Below are 19,590 nucleotides of genomic sequence, written 5' to 3' on the forward strand. Positions count from 1 at the left end.
CATGCACTTCAACTAAATTGTAGTTGTTTTTTTAGTATGCTGGGGGACGGGGTAATTAATTTTGTGGGTCATTACATCCAACAACCAAACATTTTGGACTTCTCCACTTCTTCACGTACCTTCAGCATCTTTGTGCTTGGACAACAAAATTGAAACGAAAAAAATGTATCAGCGGTTTTACAAACTGGGTCCATGACCTTGTTTAGCTGCTTCATAGTTGACTTAATTGTTTAAAAAAACGTAACGGAGAAAAGAAAACTCTGAACGGCTTGAAATATACGACCTAAACAGTTTATAGCGATATATACGCAGCACCACGACATTGAACTTTTCTGCATTCCTAAGACTCCAAGTACACAACAAAATGTATTTAAAGTGTAACCAAACCCTAAATCAATGTTTTTGCAGATAGTCTATATAAATTATGCCTAAGGGTGCTACTTTAATATTGCTGTGCATTTTTTTTTTTTACATTTTCATATGAACTTGTTTAGTTCTGCAACATTTATCTTACTAACTAACTCATCTCAGTGGTTGAATGGTGGGTATAGCTGCTGAGTTTTCCTACTAGCTCATGCTTCCATTACCATGGCCCCGCATTTGAGTATAAAGGCATTCCAGTCATAAACCCCTGTGGTGAATCAGATTCAGGAGTTATGAGGAGTTGCTACTGCTTTGAACGTTCCACGTTCCCCACACTTAGTCTTGACCTCAGGCTCTTTTGGCACTGCCCTTTTGGTGACATTTTTCAAAATTTGTCTTGGGGTGGGGCTATGCTTTTACAGTGGGGTGAGTTACACTTTAAGGGCTAAAAAGGTTGCTTTTGCCTGATTGTCCCTTTAATGACTGCGGTATTAAAGTGTATTTATACACTTTATTAGAATCATCCTTTCAATTGTTTAACACATATAGTGGATTAGCCAAACACACAATAGCAACTCAATGCTTTTAGGCTTCTAGACGCGGTGAAGATGACATGCTGAGGTTCAAACTGAACATCCGAATGGGGAAGTGAGCAGATTTAAGTCAGTTTAAAGATGGCAAAGTCGTTGATGCTAGAATGGGCGGGTCCGGGTCTTTCCGTAAAGGTTGATCTACAGGAATTTTCACTCGGATTTACGGAGAATCTCTAAAAATGAGAAAATACCCAATGAGCCTTCCGGAGTTTGTTGCTTCAGATGCGCATCCCTTTATGGTCACAGTGCACCTATCTTCTGTTGGATAACCCTTATCCCTAACTGGTTTCTTGAAATTCGCTGCACTTCATACATTTGGTATGTGGTAAAACAAGAGATTTTCATCATAGACGTCCAGTCAACGGGTCTGCAGCCGCCGTGTGATGCTGTCATGTCAATATGGATCAAAATCTCTAAGAAATGTTTCTTTCACCTCATTAAGTCTATGACACAAACAATTAAGGCAGTTCTGGGTCGGATCTAGCCGTTACTAGTGAGGAGTAACTAGTAAAGTGAGTGGAAGGTCTGCATGTGAAAGGAGTGTTGGGAGTCCAATAACAGTAATAGTAATAGTTCCGCTTCTGAGTAGGCGACCATTTACACCTATGCTGATCCTAACCCCATGAGAGGAGCCTCACATTGAACAATAACAACAGGAAGTCCATATCTGCATATATCTGCATCAACCCCCCCTAAAATTAAAAACATGCGGTGATGGAAATCCTTCTCCTCTTAAAAGGAAAGGTAAGGCCAGAATGGAATTACCCCAGAATTTCTGGCAAAGATTTAAAAAAAAAAAATCCTTGTGTGGTGCACATCACATGACCCTGAGAGGTGTTTTCCAGCCACTGTCATTTTAAGAGTAAGGCTTTTTTTTTTCTGTTGAAAGTGTTTTCAAAGTATTGCCACTAGAGGGGGTAAGTTACAGTAAGGAACTGGTCATCAAGGAGCACTGTAGCAACAGATGCAGAAATTGGAAAAGACTCTCAAAGACTCATATATTGTTGTTATTAACACTGTTATTGCTATTATTATTATTATGATCATTATTATTATTATCATTAATATCATTATTGTTGCATAATATTCCTTGCGTGATATTAATGCTTCTTATCTGTGATGAATTTATATATCCCAGGCTACGCACGGTGTGTGGGTTTACGTTGTCTCATTTCCGGACTCTAAGAGAAAGTGTGCGTGCGTCCGCGTGTGTGTGTGTGCGTGTGCGTGTGTGTGTGTGCGTGTGTGCGTTGGGGGGGGGGGGGGGTGACATCGAGAGACGGAGGGAGGGAGGAAGAGAGAGATAGACATGCACACAGGGGGAGGGAGAGGAGGGGGAGGCTCCTGATACCAAGACACGGAAAAGCAGGGGAGGGAAAGAGAGAAAGAACAAGGGGCTGGTGGAGGAAGAGGAGAGGGGAGTTGGAGAAATCGGGGAATAACACTTAACAAAAAGCGCACAGAGAAGAGGAGGGACGGCACCCGGCGCGTTGGACATCCCCAGCTTTCTTCCCCTCGGGCTGTCACAGCAGATTGGACTCCGGAGGACCGACACGGCGGCCACCCCAGACCCCATGGGGTAACAGGTATGTCTGACTTCCTCCCTAACGCCACCGCCGGAAAGCCACGCTGCCCACCAGCGGGGCATCAACCGGGGCTGGAGATTTCAGCCCCGGCGGCCGCGGGGAGCTCTCTTCCCTGTCATGTCAACAATTAGTTTTCTGCCTGGCGGAGCCGCCGCGTCCACAGCTGATATAGTTGCGCGCCTAGCCGCCGCCGCCGCTGCCGCCGCGCACAGGTTGGAGACGTGACACAATACAACTCTTGGCTCCTGTGGCTACTCATACGGGAGGCCTGTCTTTTTTTTTGTTCCACATTGCCCATTAGCATCACGGCAATTAGGAGCTTGAGAGAATCTGCCCGCCGGCTGTAAGGCGGACGGGCGATCGAGTCTTAAAGTACGCCTACCTGTTCCATACGTGACAGCCAGCTGCCGCGCCGCGCCGCGCGTGTTGATATTTTGGGGGAAGCTGTCACGCTTTTAGGCTGGACGTTCGACTTTGTTGCAGATTATGTCTAAAATAACCGGCTGAAAAATAATAACCACGAAGAAACACTCTTGTAAATGTAATTTGTGATTAACTTTTCAATCAATTTTTAATTTTTTTTTTTTTTTTTTTTTTTGCAAATGTGAGTTATGAATGTTTTTATAATCTATATGGTTAGTGGCGTTTGTCTTAGCAGCTGAATGCGTTTGATTGAACCGGGTGGTGAGGGTGGGTGGGGGTCTTTACAAACTTTTGATTTCAACATTTGCTGAGAAAGGCAGTAGGGGGGGGGGGGACTTGTCGTGCACACATTAATCGTGATCGTGCCACAGATGGAAAACGAAGTGATGCGCTTTAGAGACGACGACTGGAGGGGATTCAGAATGAAAACACTTTTGCGTCTGAAACCCAGAGGGGGGCTGAACCTTCTTCCCTTTTCATAGCGGTTAACGTCCAAAAGGGGGATTTCTCCAGCTAGACTTTTTTTTTCTTTTTCTTTCAATTCTATTTCATTTTGCTGCGTCAACGCCAAGCCCCTTAAGACTTAGACGTAGTGACGAAGAGAGGGGGAATTTTATTTTGCACATACAGTGCTGTCGCGCGTTATTGTTTTTTCTTCTAAATTATTATTATTATTTTTTAATCTATTATTTATTCGGAGAAGTGTTGGTGATCGTCATCTGTTCCTAGAGGAGAGCTGAAGAACAGCCGCGTCAAGTGTTTTCCTGAAAGCGTCTCCAGCCCGTGTCTGTCCTCTTTAACCGGTCAGTTCCGTCTTCCTCCATTTTCTACCATGTGACAGCTGAGGGGGGAACAACCCCACTTCGCTTGAAGAAGCTGTGCGTGGGGACGTCAGAGTGCGCCTGGCTGTCATGCAGTGACCTGACCACAGCCAGGTGAAGGCTCGCCACAATGCATGAACAGGTGACAGGTGACGTGTGGCCGGGCTGCCAAGTTCTCAGCAGAGCTCGGAGTGACTGTCGACAAAGTTTGGTGTTGGCAATATTTATTTATTTTTAAATCTAATATCCAGACGTCTGTATGACGTCAATTAAAATAACTTCGAATATAGTTTTTTTTCTGTTTATTTGACTATTTTGGTAAAAAGTAGCTTTTTAACCAATATAAAGTATCCCCTCCAATCAGTCTTCCCCTCACAGGCATGCCTCTGGTGACATCACAAAAGGCATAAGGGAACTGATGCACGCCATTACCAATTTCGTTATAAGTGTTTTTCTTTTGTTTTTGTTTTGTTGTTAAATAAAATCCCCCCCCCCCCCCCCCCCCTACAAAATCTGTTTATTGGTGTTTGGTGGGACTGCAGCAAAACATTTACGCTGTACGTGAGAACATGTGGATTTCAGGAATATTTGACAAGAACAAAACACATGGAAAGCAGTTTGTACAGAGGACTGCAATGTCCAGCTTTCATTAATGTAGAATTTCAGTGTTCATTTCCAGCCAAGTTTCTGTTATTAGAGATGCAGCAATAAATCAGACACATATCAAAATGTGTACATTTTGCCATAAATAGCTCTCATTGGTGATTGGCAGGTTAAATACTGGGAAATCAGAACTAATTTGTTTTTTGTTTGTTAAACGCACCAATTGAGGGTGTTTTTTTTTTGTAATTTCCTTGTTTTCAGTTGACTTCACAATGCTATCCCAGTGAAAGAGGTAGTTCTGTTATTGGTAGACCATAAAGCTAGATAAAACTAGAAACTGCTCTGCTGCCTAGAAAGGCCTGATCAGTTGTTCCTTAGTTTTAAAACAACATGGTCTGGTTCATTAAGTTCCATTAAGATCATTCCCAGGTAGTTCCTTGCTGAACTGCTGTTTCGCCCGTTGCCTCTGTTGAGACTGATCAGCGGACAAGCAACCGGTACTGAGCCGAAGCCAACAAGTTAGGCAGGCACTTGCCGTGCAATCTTTAGAATAATCATCGTTCCAATCAACACCAGAGGGAAGACATAAGACGGCTAAAACAGTGTGAGTTCAGACAGCTTGCAGAGCTAATGTACTGGCAAATCATGTAGCTGTTTATGGTGGTGCAAGCAGAGTACAACATTCTCTCGTTTTACAAGTTGTAATTATGCATGGAAGACAATCAGATGGGAAAATTAAAGCAGGGACATATGCAGATTTGCAACAGTTAAACATCTGGGAACTTATCGTTGTTCTCGTCTCTGTGTGCTCGAGCTTCATTCAGGGCAGTGTCCATTAAGGCTTTGTGGTCTTTGGAGTCAAACTCTGGCATGTCAGGTGGAACCCCATTGATATTCAATATACTTCCAAATATATATATCTAAATCATTAAAAAAAGTCACTTTTCCAGCAATGTGTTCAATAAGGCCGGCTGACGAACTTGTCTTGTGCCTCTCGTGATGTCATCAACCTAAATACACCCCGAGCAGAATTAGCTTTTTTTTTTTTTTTATTTAGCCTACTTTCTGAGGCAATGTTCTTTGTAAAATCCCACCATGGAAATCTGTACTTTGTGACCCAGCTGTGTTTTTTTGACAGTTTGCATTTGTTAGTGAAAAATGTTTTTCACTGGATAGCACCTTTAAGAAACAGCTTTACAACATATTTGTTCAGTAACACCTTTCTAAATGATCTCTAAACAATTTTTGGGGGTTATTTTATGCCATTCTTAATATTTGGACACTAACATTGGAACCTGCTAACCTGTAGTGGAAATCCTGATGTCCTTCTAGTGCTATTTGTGTATGACTACAGACATGATCCTGAAATATACCGACAAAGCAAAAGTCTTTAGAATTGATAAAACAACTCTTGACTTTAAACATCAGGGGACAGACATTTTGTCCTTTTTTTAATTTTGCCAATGAGTGGACCAGAACATCCCTGTTAGCACTACCACTTTAAAACCCTGTCGTACAGCCGGATAATCCTCTGAGTGATATAATCCTGAGAGGACGCTCTTTCTTCATTGATAAGCGGAGGTATTGGGAGTGAGCCTGCACACCCAGTGATAAAAAGATGTCTACTGTGTTTAGACTGAGCCATCGGGAAAAGCACTGTGCGAGAAATAAAGAAAAAAAAAAGCTTCAGTCTCACTCCAGGAGAGTGAGAACTGAGTATGGGGCCAACTTTTCGAAATCTAAACTCTTTCTGCTGAATTTAACATTTATTCAACCACATTAATTTAACCTATTTAATTCTTAAGATTTTGAACCCGCACTGTATAGCTTCCTTGACCTTAAATCATTGGGAAGTTTTTCCTTCCTTGTTCTGTAAATAGATTTCCAGTTACTCTGAAGCGTCTGGACGGTTCCGCTGAGCTGCTTTTTCTTCCGGTTTAACGTGCACTCTTTTGGCAGCCGCGACTAGTGTACAGCTGTAAGATCGAGGCCTTTTCCTTTTGTTGGACAGTTGCTAACTAGATCTCCGGGATTAGGAGACCATCAAGCCATTTTTCCAAATCGTCTTAGCCCTCTGTGGATTTGGTCTGGTTGTTTTGTCCTTCCAACTACTGAGTTAAGGGTTGGCACTTGATATGATAAACCCTCCAAAGTCTTTTATTCTGTTATTCAATTACCATCGGCTTGTTTTGCTGTGCATGTCCCTGTGAGGGTGTGTATGTGCGCGCGTGTCGCCGTGAGCAGGATAAAGCTCAATTATCTGCTTTTAATGCTTAGAATCCAAATAGTATTAGAACAACTAAACTCTCTTGGCACTCTGTCACCTAACATCTTTCAGAGTGCTTTGTTTCTGTGGCCCTGCCCCCCCAACCCCACCCCCCCTCCCGCCACCCACCCTGATGCCGCTCCTTGGAGGTAGCTCTCCCAGGTGGGGTCATGTAGTGTTGTCTTTTTAGAGGAGAACAGTGGTGTATGTGTGTGCATCAGCGCCCGCGCCTCCATCTGTGTGTTCCGCAGAGGAAAAAAATGCAACATCGACCAAGACAACAGCTTCAAGGATGAGTGGAGGAGGAGTGTAGGCGAGATCGGCCAAAAGATGGGCAAAAAAAATATTAGCAACACGTGTGCTCGGGGGGGGGATCGCTGAGCAGGAGAGGAAGCGCCCTGCTCTCGTCTTATCCATCATGAATGGACCTTTGAAGTTGATTGAGCAATATTAGCCGGTTAAAAATCTCTTTGATCTCTTTTTTTTTTTTTTTTTTGCATTGCTGAATCCAAAGTTGTGCGTGCGGCGTTTTGTTGAAGGCGGAGGGGGAATAGTTGCGCTGGACTTTATCCACACGCGCGGTGTGAAGTTTGTGGGAAGCAAAGGCAACTGAGGAAATGAGACCGAGGGGCTCGGTTTCAGTGGTCGGCAGGCTTGAAGCTCGACACCTGCCTCTCACCGTGTGAGTGTGTGAGCTCGCTGTTTGTGTAGGTGGTGCTCAGTGATCCCATGCAGATTGTAAGCTGAACTGTGTGGTTGCAGGTTGCTCAGCTTTAGCCTTCAGCCACGCAAACCCGGGGGTTGTAGCGCCCTCACTGTATGCACTCTGGTGTCTCCATCCGTGCAGCAAATTCAGCGCCCTGCAAAAGCATTCATGCCACTTCAACGTCATCGCATTATCTTAACAACAAACTGGAGCTGATTTCACCGACATCTTACGCGATAAACTAACACAAACTACCACGTATTTGTGAAGAGGAAGGAAAATCGTACAATTTACAGCGTCTGAAAAAGTCTCTCCTGCCTTTCTATTCAACTCCATTTCCCACGATGCACCAAAATAAAATCCAGTTCTATCAATTGGTGAATAGTGTTCACCTATGTGTATTATAATAGTACTCCATACATTGGGGCCTGTTTTTAAAGAAATGGAAGAAGAAAACCACTGTTTGAAAGCCAGGCGTAAGAAACGTGATTCTGTTTGTCACGACCCATTTAGAGGAAATACAGAAACTATTTGAACGAAGGTGCTCTGTTCAAATTGGACCAAAATTATTAAACTTATTTTCATGCAAAAACTCTCCACATTAATTTGAATGCACCCCTCTTATGGGGAGACACGTAGGTGGCAGCATCATGCTGTGGGAAAGCATGCCTTCAGCTGGGACAGTGAAACTAGTCTGAGTTGATGGGATGACCATAGCTAAATATAGAGCGATACAGAGCAAACTGCAGTAAAAGGTGATCCCAGACTCAGATCTTCTGAACATAAAGGCAAGACGGATTTTTATTTGGTCCGAAAGAACAAACAAAGTATCATTATCCCCTTTCATCACAGTTCTGCGTTGGTTCAGCAAACAGAAAACCCCAAAGAAGACACCTTAAAAGTTCGCACGAGGAAAAGTTTGAGGTTCATTATTGCTTTCAGGACGCCGTACCTAATCCACAAAAATAACAAAAACAAAAAAAAAGGACAGAAGCTCTACAAAGACGTTTTTGTTGCAATAAACAACCGGCGTTCACCTCTGCGCGTCTGTCGGCTTTCTCATCTCCATCACCCCTCAGGGCCCGCTTGTTAATGAGAACACCTGTTTGACTAACACCCCGCAAAATGAACCATTTACACTCGTCTTACAAGACGCGCCGCGTCTCTCTCCGGAGCTTTCGAACAACTCCGTCTCTCCGTCGCGTTGCAGGTATTTGTGTCGCGACGCACGTTAACCCCCGGGTCTAAAACCTTCTCCATCCCCCATCCATCCAATAACTCCCAAGGCTTAGCTGCTGCTATAGCTCATTGTGCAGCGCTGAATACAGGTGTTTCTAATCGCCATGGGGTTACACGGGTGCTGTGGGGGATGTGTGTGTGTGTGTGTGTATTCTGACATGCTCCTCCCCCCAGCAGAGAGAGCAGGTGAGTCTTTAAGCACCCCCCCCCCCCCACCTCCTCCCCGGACCGGATCTACAGATATACTCTCCACCTCCCAGCTTCTTCTGTTCACTTGGGTATGAATATTTCATAGCTTTTTGTGTATGTTTTCATGCCTGCGCTTGGCTATACAAAATAATGCGAGTGGCAATAATAATCCTGATCTCTTCTGTTTCCTTTATTGTTTTGTCCCCACATTTTGCATTAAAAGATGATTTTATGCTGCATTTTTTTTTTCAAATTCCAGAATCTGACATAAAATTTCACTGCTGATAAAAATGAACGGTAAAAGGAGTTGTTGAAAATAATTTTTTTTTCCCCCCCAGTATTGTTGCATTTCTTATCTTTTTTTGGGGGAGGGGAGAGAGTTGTTGATATTGCAAAACACCTTTTGGATTGCGCATTCCTCAGAAAACAGATGTGGGACTTACTTGACTTTGTGTATTTACCGCAGGGTGTGTGTTTTTTCTTTTTTCGTTAGGAATGCAGAGCAGAGAGCGTTTCTCTCCAGCTACTATCCCATCTTCATATCTTCATGCAAACCTAACTGGCATCATGAGCCAACCAGAGATACTTTTTTTTTTTTTTTTTGCAAACAAAACTGCGACATTCAAAGTGATCACAGTGGTTTATTTTTGCACACATGTTGTCATAATGTGTTAGATGGGTTGGGTTCATTTTAACCCTGTGCTGTTTATTATTTTAGCAGTTTGGTCATATCATATCTGAATTTGAAGGACACTTTGTCGCCAACGTGCTTCAGTTCATGCCCCTGCAGTTTTGATAACCAATTTAAAGTACCTTCCCGTTATCTATTTGTAGTCTGCTGTAACAAAATGCAGTTATATGACTCCAGTAAAAAAATATTTACCATGAAGAGGTCATTCATAGATGTTTTTGGTTGGATCAGAATTAACGCTCAAGTTTTGAGGACCAAACGGGTCAGAACCACAGCTCTTAATGGTACACATAAGTGTAAAATGATTGCATGGTAAACATAGGGAAATACAAATATGAATTAGGAAAGTGGGGTGAAGCAGCATAAAGTCATGATATAAATTTTCTCAATTGGATTTATTAGTTAGTATTTAAATATGTTATATTTCCTGGGATTTTGGAGGTCCGTTGTTGAATAATATCTATTTTATAGGCCTCCTATAATGGTGAGCAGAACCACTGCGCCTAGGTTCACGTAGTTTACCTCTACCTGACTACAAATAAACAGAAAACACCAGAGTAAGGTAAGGTGACAGTGGTTGTGGACAACTCTTAGTTACATCCGCGGTTTTACCAATGTTTCTAAAGGGTTTTTCTTTCTTTAAAAGGAAGGGAATGACCAAATACTTCTGAACCCAAGTCAACAAAAAAGCTGTTAATAATAATGAGATAGATTCAGGAAACATGAAATATAACTTTTGTAACACTTCCCTCTGAGAAAAGAAGTGAAAAAAGCTTTGCAGTATCGTGTAAATGGCGCTTTGCTGGGAAGAAAACAAAAAAAGAGTAAAAGTAAAAGTAAAGTCTTAGAAAATCCAGGAGAAAAAAACCTTTGGATCTTTGCCATCACCATACAGACACATTCAATAAGTTAGAATATCATAGAAAAGTTAATTTAATCCTGTGACTCAACTCACGAACATTTAGATTAAAAACACACAGAGTGGTGTTTTCAAGCCTATGATTGTGTTAATTATGATTAATAAAAATACAACATGTAAGATTAGAATATTACGTCACAGCAATTAAAATAGAAATGAGGGGCTTGGGTAAAGGGATGTTTACAAAAGGTTGTTATTTGCATAAGATACTTGTAATCTTGGAAATGAACCTCATCAGAACACTAATTATTGAGCATGACTGTATTCTCCAACAGGTTTAATCATCATATATATATATATATATATATATATATATATATATATATATATATATATATATATTAGAATATATATTTATATTAGAAAAAATGTGATACGTAATATTATGATTCACACCATCTGATACATTAGCCACTGATACCATCACTCTCCACTACTGAGATGCCATAGCACAGTTTACTGCTGCTCAAAAGATTTTACTTCTTGTAGAGTTTGATCCTCTCAGACTTATTTTCTTTCTCCTGTAATTTCATTTGACTTCTGCTTAATTTTATAAACCTTCATGCCGTAAAGCTGTTCCCAACGTCTCGGTATATGGAGATGTGTTAGTTAGGGGTCTTAAAATGCGGCGTTATTACCTGACAGGAAAAGAGAAGTAAACCGGTGGGAAGGAACTCGCTTGACAAAAAAATAAATAAAACTATCAGTAACATGACGAGACTCCTCAGCTTTCCACTTAGCACAAATGTCACCTGCCTTTTAGCCAAATTCATACGAGCTGCTAAGAAGTTGAAGGTTTGGTTTTAAGTGTGTGGTTCGCAGAGAGTTCCAGGTTGTTGGCTGTTATTTCTCCCAGTGAATGAGTTTGTCTTTCATGCACACAGCGGGAGCATTTGATGAGAAATTGAACGTCTTTCAGCAAATACACCTTTAGAAAGAGTCAACTGGCCTCGGGCTCTGGCTGTTGAGAGATTTCCATATCAAAGCTCAGGTGAGGGAACGAGACTGGGGAGGCAAAGGGAGGTGGGAGAAGTGGGCAGGGGGTTGGGGGGGGTGGGGAGAGAGAGGGGGGGGGGGGTGGAGGTTTGATGAAACAGACATCTACTCCAAAAAAGATCTCCAGCCCTTGTTATTCTGTCGCTCCTTTGTGCAGCACAGTTTAGTCTGTGTGTTTCGCCGCTGTCTGTCTCAATCTAAACTCCCCGCTTTACAAAAACACACACGCAGACGCCGAGCGGAGGGGAACACAGAGGCGCACCTTCACGCGAATCAAATGCGCCGCAAATATCGGCTCTCGTCTGACCGCAAGCTCCCGGTGGAACAGAGGAGAGCTTTTCTCCCTTTTTACAGTGCGTAACGTCTGACCCGTCAGCCTCTGCCAATATTTGGATCCCTGTTTAATATTGATACCGAAGCATAAAACCATCATTTTCCCTGGAACTACTTCTCTTCTTTAGCCATAAGTATCAGAGCTGACCCCATGGAAATGATGGCGGCGCACTAATTAATGGATAGAGTTTTTTAAAGATGTGTGTGTGTGTGCGCGCCCGCGCCGAACATTATTACGCTTTGTAGAGTTTTGTAATCCAGCCATGGACTCAGTGCTAGAGTGCTAAAGTGCTGCTAACAAGGCCTGTTTAACATTCTCTCCCCTGCTCAACATACAATTATTCCACTTCGCTGCCATTAACATGTACAGTAGGACTGGGCTTTTAATTGGCCTGATATGACTAATGCCAGATCAACTTGGATTTGCTAATTAGTTTTTTGCTTTAAAAGTGCCATCAGGACATGAAATATTCATTGATGTGAGGTGGAGTGAGGACTGTGGGTGGTATTAGTGGGATATTAGCGGTGCGGGCAGGCTGCTCAAGCGTGCCGGGAGAAGAGACTGAACTTACGCTGGCCTGTTGTGGTCGGTTATTCATACTTTTGGGAGAGGTGTTAGTTTTTCGTCATGATTCGAGACACCCACACGCACAGAGAGACACACATTCATGCCACGCACGCGCACACACCACCTCCCTTCTTGGCGTCACAAGGCCACCTTTTCTTTTCCAGCCCCCACCCCGTCTTTCTCTCTCTGTCTCTCCTCGTTTCCATTATTTCATCTTTTATTCCTTTTGCCTTCACCGTTCAGTTTTTCTCTCCTGACTTTTGCCTTCGCCTTAACCCCATCCATCCGATCTTCTTGTCACCTTCCCTTGCTTTTCTCTTTCTCTTCCTCTCCAGGCCTCCTCGTCATCTACCTCTGCTCGGTACATCTCCTCCGCCTCCTTTTCTTTTTTCCCTCCTACTCCTTAATCTTCCACCTCTCCTTCTTCGCCACCCCCTCCTCCGCTCTAAGTGGGCCAGGTGCCTCCTGTGGCCTCCCCTACTCCATTTCTCATTTTACCCTTCCTCTACTCCTTTTTTTCTCATTTTTACCTTCCTGCTGCTCCCTTTCTCATTTTTATCCTTCCCCTTGACCCCTACAGCTCATATTTATATTTCCTGTTAATGCAGGGGCTGACAACCAGTGCCTGGCAGATGCAGTCTGTTCTGTGGAGTTCAAACGACGACGTTCGAGGAAGTTTCCTGAGAGAGCGTTTCACTACAAAAGTGCACGTGGCTCTCAAGAAATTCAAATGAACGAAAAGTTTATTTTTGTCAGGAATTCATTCAACTGAAACTCATATGTTATATGGATTTATGACACAGTGATATATTTCAGGCGTTTATTTGCGCTGATTTGGATTATTATAGCTGAAAGCTATTGTTCACTCCATGTACTGTATAGTATATGAGCAAAGTACTTGGTTGGGACTCGTTTTGCAAGAATTACTGCATCAGTGTAGCATGGCACGGAGGCAATCAGCCTTTGCTGCTGAGGTATTTAGGAAGATCATATTAAAGCAGGCTGCGTTAATATGATCTTTAGCTCGTCTTCTCTGCTGTGTCTGTTTTTTTTATCCTTTTCCTCTTAACAAGACCCCTAATGCCTCTATGTATGGTGGCTCCTTATAAATCTCTGTGAAATTCTGGAATGGGCTTTGCTTCTCAACCCTCTCAAGTCTGTGGTTATCTCTTTTGCTTCGGCGTCTATTTCTGCCACACTTTTTCCTTCCACTCAACTTTCCATTAATATGCTTGGATACAGCTCTCTTTGAACAGCCAGCTTCTTTTGCAATGTCCTATTTTGCCTTACCCTCCGTTTGGAGGGTACCAGTGGCTGTCGTCTGGCTAACTGTCAAGTCAGCAGGCTTTCCTATGATTTGGTAAACCATGCCATTAGTGTGTTTTTAGCTGGTCTTATTCAAGTTTCTGAGTTTGGGTTCTTCATGGAACAGAAATAAATGTAAAGACGATATATGATTTTTACAGTTATCTATATAGTATTGTAGTTTAACTTTTTAAAAGTTAATTACTGAAATCAAGCGAGTTTTCAGTAATAATTTGGAACGTGGGACTGGTTGTCGGAGGAGCTCCCTTTAGTCAGTTTAGTTCCTTTTACAAAAACAGGAGCTCCAAGTGAGTACAGAAGTGACTAGGTTCACATCCCCTTTTCGATGGTGAGGGGCAAATTTCCCCAACGGTCCTCTGGCGCTTCTCTCCAACTCTGAATTCATACACACACACACACTCACGCGCACGCGCACACATGTTCACATGCATTCATTCACATGCATATGAATGGAAGTATCTTTGTCATTGTGTTCTTGTTCATCTCTCACTCCACAAATGTGCACAGGGAGCAGAGAGCACACTTTTCACCTCTTGTCCTCTCTTCTTTCCGTTTTTTTTCTCCCACCCAACTCTTCCTCTTTTCACTCATTGTCATTCTGCCTGCCTTTGTCTCTGGCTGCCTCTTTCCTGTGCCCTCTACTTTTTACTTTCTCTTTTTCACCTCCAGCCCCCATCCCGTCCTCTGTCTCAGCGTCGTGTTGATGTGTGCACAGGTGTCTGTCACAAAGGGGCTGGTAGTAGACGACTGGTGGTTATGGACAGGGCAGCTCAAACTGTCTCACAATGTGGGAATTTGTTACTTCTTGAAAAATTGGGTTTGCCCTGGGAGTTGTCTCTAACATTGAGAAAAAAACAACTCCCCTTGAGTTTGTGTTGTATTATCAGTGTGTGTTTGTGTGTGTGTGTGGAGGGGTGTGTGTGTGTGTGTGGAGGGGTGGGGGGGGTGAACCCATAATAGCTCAAAAAGCCTGCGAGCCATGGCAATCGCTAATGCTAGTCAACAGGTGACAGTCAAACGTCAGGCCGCATTCAGATAAACGCTGCAAGAGTAAAAGGCGGACGGACAGATGTGGAAAGGAGGTGGATGGGTTGTGAGGTGACAAAAAAAATAAGATCTTAATGGAAACCCGAGTAGCCAGGTGAGGCATTTGTCTGATCAACGCTTGCTTTTCGTCAGTCACAGACGACAAAGTAGCCTGGAGGCATCATGCAAATGTCTTCTGTAAAGTTTGTTTCAAGCTATTTCTTTTTACCACAAGATACTTTGCTATATATACATAATCTTAAAGCAGTTCTTCTCATGTACGGTGTCTTGTAAAAGTATTTACAACTATTTTCCATGTTTTATCATGTAACAATCACAAACTTCAAAATGTTTTATCGTGATTTTATGCGAAAGCACAAAACTGAAACGTGGAAGGAAAATGATATATAGTTTTGGTTTATATGTTTATTTTGAATCTTAAATGTGCGTACATTTGTATTTAGCACCCAGTCAAAGCTCTCTACTCTCTATTTCAAGCCAACTGCAGATGTAAGAGTTGTATGGCGTTTCTGCACATCTAGAGATTATTCATTCATTTTTTTGCACATTCTTTGCAAACCTAAAATGTTTAATTTTGCTCCTTGCTGCATGTCCTGCTGGAAAGTAAACCTCTTCGTCGAACAGGTTTTCTTCCAGGAATGTCGTTTGTTCAGCTGCGTTTTTCCTGTCAACTCTAACCAGCTTTCCCATACTCACTAAAGAAAAACATTCCCCAGAGCATGATACTACCTCTACCTTGTTTCATCATTTGGATTGTGACGTAGCAGTTTGCATGTTTACCAAAAAGTTCAGTTTTGACGTTGATCCCGTATAACCAGGGCACCTTCTTCCACACATTTGCAGTGTCTGCTACATGGCTTGTTGCAAACTGCAGACAAGACTTGTTACGACTTTTCTTCCAACTTTAGCTTCCTTCATGCCACTCTTTCTTATAGGCTTATAGTTGTGTTGCATTTATCTACTTGAGCTGTAGATCTATGCAGTACCTCCGGAGTTACTATGGGCCTTTTTGGCTGCTTAGCTGAATGTTGCTCTCTTTATCTAACCTGTCAACTCAAGTGAATAATAATGTTTTGGTAAGTTTGCAGTTGTGCTTTACTCTCTGTTTTTGGATGACTTCTGAAGCCAAATGGTTGCACAAGATTTTTTTTTTAGGTGTATCCAAATAAAGGGGGCTGAACTCAAATGCACCCAACACTCTTTAGATTTTCATTTGTTAAAAAATAAATAAATCAGGCGCCACTGTTCCTTAAATTGATAATTATGCATTACTTTCGGTTGCTCTGTCACATAAAGTCACAAAATGTATTGCGGTTTCTGTTTACAATAATACAGAATGTGCGAAAATCCAAGGTGGTTATGAATATTTTTGCAAGGCACCTTGGCAATAGAATCTGTAGCAGAGAATTGCAGCAATGGCCTCATGCCAAATAGCCAATCAGAGCACAGCACAGAAACAATAGAGACAAAGACATTTAATGATTTTGCATCTTTGCTGATTGCCGTTAGATTCCACTCAGCATATTAAGGGTTGCAGACGGTTTGTTGAAACTGTTGAAGAGCTCATACAAAGGCCAGACCTTCAGTATTGACATTACGCATTGATGAGCACCTGAAGTGATACACTGTGCAGTTTATTGAACTCCATCGTGCCTCCATGTCCTGTTCTCCAGAAGTCCACTAAACTAGGTGGCATGTCGCTTCTTTTGTGGCGCTTGCTACTCTTTTCTCCCCCCAATCATCACATTCCTTTTTTGTCTCTCACGTCTTCTTCATCCCTTACCTTTCAGTGTCTCTTTTCTGAGTCCAAAATGCTAGCCTCTCTATATTTAGATGCTCTTCTTCTCCCCCTTTGATTCCTCTCTCTTTATCTCACCTTCTTGTTTTTTTTTTTTTTATCTTTTTTGCTGTCGTTGAGGGACAGATTCGCACAAGCGCTCCAAGATTCATCAGTGTTGCATTGTAGCTGCTTTTTGATCAGCTTGATGACTGACAACGCCGCCTCGGGCTATTAAATACAAGTGTGCTTTTATAAATGCCTTTTCTATCTATATGTAAATCTCTACTGCTCAGTTGTTGTTGCTTTGTAGATGGCGAAAGCAGGCACGAGTGAATCTTGTTTATTTATCAGGATAAACCAGTAGAATAAAGTTCGTCCGGTGCTGCATGGGTTCTCGAGTGTGAATGGATTAGATTAGCCGGGAGTAAAGTCTCTCTTAATATTTGCTCCGGGGAGGGGGGAGGGCGTTGCGGGTGAACGCAGGGCGTGCCTGTTGAACTTGCGAGTGCTCACTTAAGCCGCTGCCTCTTTGCTCCCCTCTGTGCATGAGTTTATTGTAAGCTGGTGTTCAGTGCGGATTGGAGAGAGCGGCCTCTGTTTGCTGTCTGACGGAGTGATAGTCACACCAAGTTACACACACACACACACACACACACACATATGCATCCTTGTTTAATGTACATAGTGAGGACCGTGCCTTGACTTCCCCAGACTGCTATTCATTTTCAGGCCTTTCTATGGCCTGACGCTCAACCTAACCCTAACCTGTACCAGTTTATACCTGATCCTAACCTAAACCTAACTGACACCTTAGTGCTAAACCTAAGCCCAGAAAAAAGTGAAGACCAAAAAAAGGTCCTCACTTTACATCAAAGTCCCCACTTTACTAGTGAAATGAGCAAAAAAAAATTCTCGCTCAGCTACAAGTACAAGAATACGTACACACACACACACACACACACACACACACACACACACACACACACACACACGCACACACACGCACACACACACGCACTCCCCGGACACCCGCCTCGGCAGCAGAGAGCCACTGGCCACCAGCAGTGAGTCACCATCCTTCAGTCATTCAGAAGCCGCACATTTTAACAAACAACAATTAGCTCTCAGTCATCAGACACTTCAGACATGTATTCCCAGAGGACTGGTATTTTTGTACCATATGATCTTTTTTTATTTATTTACACACTCTGTCACCTTTTTATTCTCTTTCTCTAACCTTTCTCTGTACTGTTTAGTCTTTCTCTGTTTCTGTGTGCGCGTTTGCATGCATGGCGTGTGTGTTTCTTTGTCTGAGACCTTTGGAGCTGGTGACTGCTTTAACAGCTTGGGAACAGGCTGCTTGTGTTCTTTGTGGTACAGTCATGTACAGTCGTGTCTGGCTAAGTCGTGACAGGTTGCTTTTTTTGCTGTGACAGGTTTTGTGATGAGACCCACAAGAGGCTCTGGACGTCCACGTGCACTCGCTGACACACACGAGACACGCGCTCGCCAGGCAAAAAGGGGGGAGGAAAATTGGGGAAAGTGTTAAAGTTTTGTGCCTGTTCACGGTGTCGTTATTTTTACTTTTGAATACAAGGCCATTTTTTTTCTTGCTTTTAGAAAATGGAGCTGAGATTTGTCAAATGACAAACAGGAACAGAAAAGAACTAGCCTGGCCAGCCAGACTGACTTACGCCATGTGCATTCAATGCACAGCTCGTCGGTCTGGATAGGCTCAGACTCTACGATCTAAACCTTACTGGACCAATCACAGCGCTGGAAGTGGGGGGTCTACGTTGCATCACTCTTTACCTATAATACAGCAGCACGTTTCTGTAACTATAACAGTCAAGATTTCGGCCGGAGTGAGCTGGATATATCTTTAAAAACTCTACAGCTGGCTGCTCTAAGACCTAAAACAGAGCGTGTTGTTTGAAGTTTGCGTCACAGCCGTAGTTCTCTCATTGGTTCGACCTTGATCTGTTCACCCTGTTGGTCCCGTCTTTAAAACTGGACTCTACCGGCTGCTTTCCCGACTGGAATGCTGTGTTTATGGCTTAAGTCAGTCTGGCTGGTCAGGCTAGAAAAAAAAAAACATCTTTAAGGGAAAAAAAAGGCCTATACTTTAATGATGCTGAAGGGAAACATATTTGTTAGTATCAGGTCACAGGTTATGGGATATAAAGCTTTTTCTTTTCCAAAAACAGAACTCCCTGCTAGCTCGCAATCTGGTATGCACATACTTTAACTCCAGATCGATCCACTCATACCATTTCAGGAAAATAAATAAGGGATAATAATAATAAATAGTATTTCTGAATATTACCATTATGATAATAATTAACTCACATGTTCCTATCTGTACTTTATCGTTTCCTTATAGCAATGTCCCTACCAATTATTGTGTGTTTTATCATCTAAACTACTAAAAATATGCATATAAATATGTGGGCATCGAGGGCGGTGTAAGTGTTATAGGGCAAATATATTATTGACATGTAGTTTTGCACGCATGACACCTGAAATGTATTATCCCAGTAAATATTGCATCCAAGCAGTCGCAAGTAAGTAGTCAATAATACACACACTGATATTTTACCGTTGATGATTGCAAAACTGTAAACTGTGCGTAGTTTAGAAGTTCACAGGATATTGATTCACAGTCATCATTGCAATATCGCTATCAGGGTGTGCCATATCTTAGTCGCAATGTCACATTCATAAACACAAGATTTAGTTCGTCTATCACAGGCAAAATAAGTAATTTATAATATGATGGTTTGAAATATTACAAAATATCATTCATCTTAGTTGGGACATTATCTTCCTGATAAAGAAAGTGATAACATAAAATATCATTAATATTTAACTTATCACTAAAATAAAAAATACACAAGAGTTCCTTAAAGTTATGAACTCATCCTCTGTTGTACAGCAACATCCCTTAAAACTCCCTTTCCCATGACTTCCCTTGAAGTTAACAGGAGCTGGACCATCAGCCAATGAGTCTGTCGCAGTGATTCAAATGGGGGTGGGGGGAGGGGGGGGGGGTATGCAGCTGAAGATTGCATACAGGGATGGAGTCATTACCACATGAGACTTTGACACCATCAGCCTCCTCTGACCAGTAATGCTAAAATG

At 42.4% G+C, this 19,590-nt stretch overlaps 1 protein-coding gene across 4 annotated transcripts in view; it reads left to right on the forward strand.

Moving 5' to 3' along the window:
* Positions 1 to 2,272: 2,272 nt before the first annotated feature.
* The window catches only part of zbtb46 (zinc finger and BTB domain containing 46), a 99,967-nt gene continuing 82,649 nt past the window's right edge, over positions 2,273 to 19,590 (forward strand). For all 4 annotated transcript variants that reach the window (XM_021316284.2, XM_021316283.2, XM_036132770.1 and 1 more), the window contains exon 1: positions 2,273 to 2,542. The gene's annotated coding sequence lies outside the window, so the exon portion shown is untranslated. The remainder of the gene's footprint in view (positions 2,543 to 19,590) is intronic.

This window comes from Fundulus heteroclitus, unplaced genomic scaffold, assembly GCF_011125445.2.
Source record: "Fundulus heteroclitus isolate FHET01 unplaced genomic scaffold, MU-UCD_Fhet_4.1 scaffold_54, whole genome shotgun sequence".
In the NCBI taxonomy this organism is placed as follows: Eukaryota; Metazoa; Chordata; class Actinopteri; order Cyprinodontiformes; family Fundulidae; genus Fundulus; species Fundulus heteroclitus.